Consider the following 6410-nt stretch of genomic DNA (forward strand, 5'->3'; position numbering starts at 1 on the left):
CCTCTTGTATGTTCAAGGGTATCTCTTTCTTTAGATTGTGGAAATTTTCTTGAAAACATTTTCTGGTCCTTAGGACTTTGCATCCTTCTTTTCTTTTCTTTACTTTTTTTTTTTTTAAAAGAATATTTATTATGCATACAGTGCTTTGCCTGCATGTACGCCTGCAGGCCAGAAGAGGGCATCAGATCACATTATAGATGGTTGTGAGCCACCATGTGGTTGCTGGGAATTGAACTCAGGATTCAGTGCTCTTAACCTCTGAGCCATCCAGAGGTTATGTCTTTTCATGGTGTCCTTGATTCCTTGGATGCTTTGTAGCACAACTTTTTCTGTTTTAATATTTTCTTTGAGAGATGTATCAATTTCTTCTATTGTATTTGTAGCCCCTGAGATTCTTTCCTCTGTATATTGGATTTTGTTGGTTTTATTTGCCTGTTGGATTCCTGTCTCCAGGGGACTTGGCCGGTGACTAGTGAGCTGAAGAGTGTTCAAATCCTGGCAATCTGAAACTTGAGATTTAAAATCCCCTAAGAACAGAAGGTGTGGGGCAAAGCTCTCTCTTTGTTTCCATGCCTGCCTCAGGAGCACGTGTCACAACCCCCAGGAGGGTACAGGTGTGAGCTTGTCACCTGCTATTGTTCCCCATGTAAACAGAAGGTTGCCAGTGTCCCAGCAATGAGACGCATTCATCCTCAAAACCCCTCCCCACTGCCCAAGGTGCGTAAGTCCTTGTTTCTCATGAACTATTGCTGTGAGTACCATCTACTTCACCTAAGGATGTCTCAGATTGGCCTTTTATTCTGAGCTGTAGCACTTCAGAAAAAAGGACCTTCTTTCTCCATGAAGAAGTCATTGCTGGACTTCAGTATTCAACTTCTGGTCAGGCAGTCACCACAGAACTGCCATGGGCACCCCTAGAGCTCGCCTGAGTGCCTTAAGCTTCTCTTGTTTATCTCTGCCTAGTGCAGTGTTGACCTGAGGTGAGCTGTCTGCTGTTTGTAGGTGCCTCTGTAGCCACCTGACTCGGTCTTGGTGCCATGAGCTCCCCACTGCCACCTGGTTTGGTACTGGCAGTCCGGCTAAAAGAGCAGTAACACTTATTGCAGAGGAAATCTCCTTTCCCCGTACCCCAAACCATGTAGTATCATTGGGGAAATGAGATACAGCCAATACAGTGAACACATCAGGCTTGAACAGTCTCAGTGGCAGATGTGAAAAAGCAGAAGCTGTCTGTCTGCAGTCACGTATTCAGTGTCTCCACCCTGGAGGCCTTCTCAGGTGTCTGGAATGGAGAGATGCTGATCTTAATCTTGGTTGTCAGCAGATTGATGGGACATCTGGTCCAGGAAGTGAGAACAAATAGACAATTTGATTTGACTCCAGAACTAAGCCACCTCATCATGGAGCATTTCAGCAGAATTCCAGGAATCCAAAGGTCATGTACTAGACATGAAATCATGTGTTCTCTGGTGTGCTGATGTCCCTACTCCTGGAAAGTAAGGCTTTGCTTAGTCCTCCTTCTTCAGTAGATCCTCTCTCTAACACAGGGACTCTCTGCCTAGGGAGTCACTGATTTCAAACAACTTTACTGTCTGCCTCTCATCTTACCCTACTGTGCATTTTGGAGAGGTAATCCTACATGGATTGTCCTTAGACCCTGGGTAGTAGAAACAATGGTCTCATATGGAGAAAGTTAGTGTCCTAAATCCCTAGCCCAGATCTGCCAAAGTCACACAGTCCCTTCCTGCCATAGTTCCACAACTTGTAGCTCTGCACCCTTGACCAGTCAGATCTGCCTCTGAAAGCACCTGGGAGGGCTGGCGTGATGGCTCAATGATTAAGAGCCCTGGATGCTCTTATAGAAGACCTGAGTTCAGTTCCCAGCACACACACAGCAGCTTACCACCATCTGTAGCTTGAGGTTCAGGGGATCCAGTGGCCCCTCTGGTTACTGCAGACACCAGGCATGCTTGTGGTAGACAGATACCTATGCAGCCAAGAATAACTATGCTTAACTGAGGTTGTAGCACAAATATCATAGCCTCCCACAGACCAGGATTTCCCCTTCTCTGTTCTGACATCACATGTGGCTTTATTCTGTTCTCTCCAGATGGTGGATGCTCTGGTTATAGCCCCCTCAGGTATCTACTTCCATCTAGGGGCAAACTTCAACCTCTCCTGCCACGCAGCCTCTAACCCACCTCTACAGTACTCTTGACTTTTCAATGGGAAGTCCCAGTCATACTTTCAAGGTCTCTCTCTCTCTCTCTCTCTCTCTCTTTTTTTTTTTTTTTTGGTTTTTTGAGACAGGGTGTCTCTGTGTAGCCTTGGCCATCCTGGACTCACTTTGTAGACCAGGCTGGCCTCGAACTCACAGCGATCCACCTGCCTCTGCCTCCTGAGTGCTGGGATTAAAGGCGTGTGCCACCACACCCGGCTCTTTCAAGGTCTCTTTATCCCAAACATCTCTACTAATAATAGCAGAACCTATATCTGCCTCATCTCTAACTCTGTCACTGGCCTCAATGGGACCACAGTCAAGAAATACAGTCCTGGGCTGGAGAGATGGCTCAGAGGTTAAGAATGTTGTCTGCTCTACCGAAGGTCCTGAGTTCAATTCCCAGCATCCATATGGTGGCTCACAACCATCTGTAAAGTGATCTGATGCCCTCTTCTGGCCTGCAGGTGTGCATGTAGGCAGAACACTGTATATATAATAATAAATAAATAAATCTTAAAAAAAAAAAAAAAGAAAAGGGCAGTTAGTCGGTCGGAGGCGGTGACGGGTTCTCGCGGTGTCTCTCAGGACGTCCTGCCTGGTCGCGGCGCGATGCCTCTCCAACCTCGGGTGGGCAGGGGGAACGCAAGCAACCAGGACATCATGGCCCTCTTCTACGCCTGCGCTACGTCCTTAGCAACCATATAGCGGCCGCCTGGCGAGCCCGGGACCCCATGGCGAACTTGGGAGGAGGAGCGTCCCGCTTCGCCAACCGTCGGATTCGTCCACGCGGGTTCTGAGCGACTTCGCTGACTGCTCGCCCACGCCCGGTTTCTCCGTATGTCCGCTCCAAATTGCCACACCGTCCGTCTCCGGTCTCTTCAAACTGCTACATGCCATGCTTTCTCTGAGCTGTCATTTATATCCTCAGAGCCCTAGACCAAGCCCCTCTCCATGCCACGCGCGCAGAAGACCTTACCAGCTGCCAAAAGCCACACCCTGCATGGACAATTAACAGCTATGGACAAACTGAAACTCCAACTGAAATCCCACACTTGGGATTAAACAAAAAATAAAAAAAAAAAATAAAACGTTACATATCACAACTGAGTTTACAAAGAACCAAAACTTCCATTACATATGGGTGTTTGCCTGCATGTATGTCTGTGTGCCTGGTGCCCATAGAGGCCAGAAGAGGGCGTCAGAGTCCCTGGAACTGGAGTTTGATGATTGTCGCTGCTGAGAACCAAACGAAACCTAGGTGTTCCGACAGCAGCCAGAGTTAACAGCTGAGCCATCTCCTCATTATCACAAATGTTAAAAGTTCTGAAAACACTGGGCTGGAGCAATCCACTCGATACATAAAAAATAAAAATTTTTAAGTTCTAAAAAAAAAAAAAAAAAAAAAAAAAAAAAAAGAAATACAGTCTTGGTAAGTGGATCTCTGAAATACCAGCACTGAGCTTCAGGGTGAAGTCTTATGAATAGATAAAGAAGTAAATTACCAACCCATGCTCATGGGCATAAAAACTTTCAAATACTCTCATGAGATTCCAGCTCCATTTCTTTCTTCTCTCCCTGTATCTCTGATTTCTTCCGGTTAACCTTGGATTGGACTTTAATATGAGTGGGGGTACTTTTCCAAGAAGGAGGACCCACCCTTTGGGAACCATGTACTTTAGCTCAAGTAGGGTTTTCTTTTTCTTTTTTTTTTTTAAAGATTTATTTTTATTATTATGTATACATTGTTGTCTGCTTGTTCACTTGTAGGCCAGAAGAGGGCACCAGGTTACACTACATATGGTTGTGAGCCACCATGTGGTTGCTGGGAATTGAACTCAGGACCTTTGGAAGAGCAGGTGGTGCTCTTAATCACTGAGCCATCTCTCCAGCCCTCAAGTAGGGTTTTCTTTCCGTCACTCATTCATGCTTTCCTGTCCTCTCTATTTGATTTCACGATTTTTGTTCTTCAAGATGCAGAAGGACCAAACAGAGCCTTGAACCTTGCTCATGCTCTTTTACCATAAATGCTCACAGCTCCTGAGTTGTCTCAGGTGGTGATTGGCTTCTGCTCTGATTCAGTTGGAGCTGGAAGAGGGAAGTGATGTATGTGCCTGGGAAGCTTTTCCTGAGTCAGAATGAAAGCAGGGCTTTGGTGATGCTGTTTCAGTTACTGCTCACAATGTCGGTGGTGGACATCAGGATATCTATGAGGTCAGCATTAGGGAAGTGGGAAAAGTGAAACCCAGGGTTGATGTCCTGAGCTGCATCTTACCTCTGACTGTCTGGCTGTGAAGGGCTGTGGACACCAGTGCCTGTGATGACTGCGTGGAACAGAGAGGGACATTTACTTGGAGAATGGGGAACTTTCTTTTGGAGTCTTCCAGTGGACAAGGAAGCTTTGACAGTCTGAAACAGTCTTGCAGTTAGCCTAGTTGACACAGCACAGAGTTGTCTTGGGGGAAAAGAGTTTCAACTGAATAATTTCCTTATGAGGTTGGGTTGTGGACATGTTTGTGAGGGATTGTCTTTGCTTGTTTGTTTGTTTTTTGTTTGTTTGTTTCTTTGTTTTTTGAGACAGGGTCTTTCTATGTTAGCCTTGGCTGTCCTAAACTCACTTTGTAGACCAGGCTGGCCTCGAACTCACAGCGATCTGCCTGCCTCTGCCTCCCAAGTGCTGGGATTAAAGGCGTGCATCACCACGCCTGGCTTGAGGGATTGTCTTAATTGATATGGGGGGCGGGGCATGCCACTGTGGACAGCACTATCCCTAGGCAGATTGCCCCTGGTTGTATAAGAAAGCTAGCCAGCTAAGCGTGAGCCAGAGATCCAGCCAGTGGATGAGCCAGCCAGAATCCTGTTTTGTCTTGATTTCTTTCAGTGCTACAAAATGATCCAGACCCAGAAGGGAAATGTATCCTTTACTCTCTCCTGTGGGTGTTTTTTAATCACAGCAACAAAAAGAGACCTAGAATAGTCTGTAGGGAAGAGCAGAGGACACAGCCATTTAGATCAATGTTCCATGTCGTCAATAGCAGACCCCCTAAGCACATGGCGGACAATGAGAAGGAACAATTTAGACACCAGAGATGAGCCAGCAAGTGAAGGTATAGACCTGCTGTTAGTCCCCACTCCTTTGAATACATAGTCAATGTTCTAGAACTTTTCTTTGAAATTTTCTGAGCACAAAGCTCTTCCTCTGGATAAAGTCTTATTCCACCTTTAATCCAGGGCTTCCCAGGAAAAATCTGGAATCTTGTCTAGATCCACCCTACACTAGATGGAAACAGGAGCTCTGGAGTGCACAGTAGGCAGGACGACAGGCCGTACATCCCACCTGTGTTGAAAGGACCAGGGCAGGTCACATTTGACTTGTGGACCATCCCTGCTGTTGGCCTAGACATGAGGTTGCAATTCTCCCAGGGATCTCCAGGGGGCAATAACAGGACACGCACTCAACATTGAGAAAATTGTTTCCCTGAGCCATGACTTTGACTAGGAAAATGGTATCTGTCGTGTCCCTACTAACCTGGAGCTCCCTCGCAATATCCTGCTCAGTTCCTTTTGGCTGAGAACACCCCAGTCTGGGGAACCTTAAAATCCCCTCCTTCCCAGCATCTTCCATAGGGGAATGCAGGATTAACTCATGGGAATCATTTAGACCAAGGGCAGAGATGACCCAGAAAGATTAGAGAGAACCGAGGCTCTTCCAACACACAGCTCAGCCAACACACAATGCTGGAAGGCTGCCTTGAAACCCTCCATAGGAAGAGAGAGCCCACAGTCCTTTCCAGGACACACTGACAACATCTTCCTCAACACTGAGGAAGTGAAACTCCTCACACAAATGCTCCTGGGCCTCTCTCTTGGATCAGGAATTTGACTGGTGACATTAGTGATAAAGGATTGAACATTACCCCTGGTCATCACTCAACTGATCCCTTCCAAGCCCTCAGAGGCATCTCTGTCACCTTCCTGCTGGGAAATTCCACATTCCCAGAGCAATGGGAACCCAGGGATGACTGGGTGCTCTGCTTTGTCTCTGTGTCACAGGGACACACAGACATGATAGTGTCTCCCTCTTTAAAATTGACAGGCCCAAGGCCAGGACATGGCAGATGTCAGCTCTGGGATGAGCTGCTGTTCTATGAGGTCACGGGGATGCTCATCAGCCTTGTTGCTCAACGTGTTG

The sequence above is a fragment of the Acomys russatus genome, chromosome 19 (genome assembly GCF_903995435.1).
Source record: "Acomys russatus chromosome 19, mAcoRus1.1, whole genome shotgun sequence".
NCBI lineage: Eukaryota > Metazoa > Chordata > Mammalia > Rodentia > Muridae > Acomys > Acomys russatus.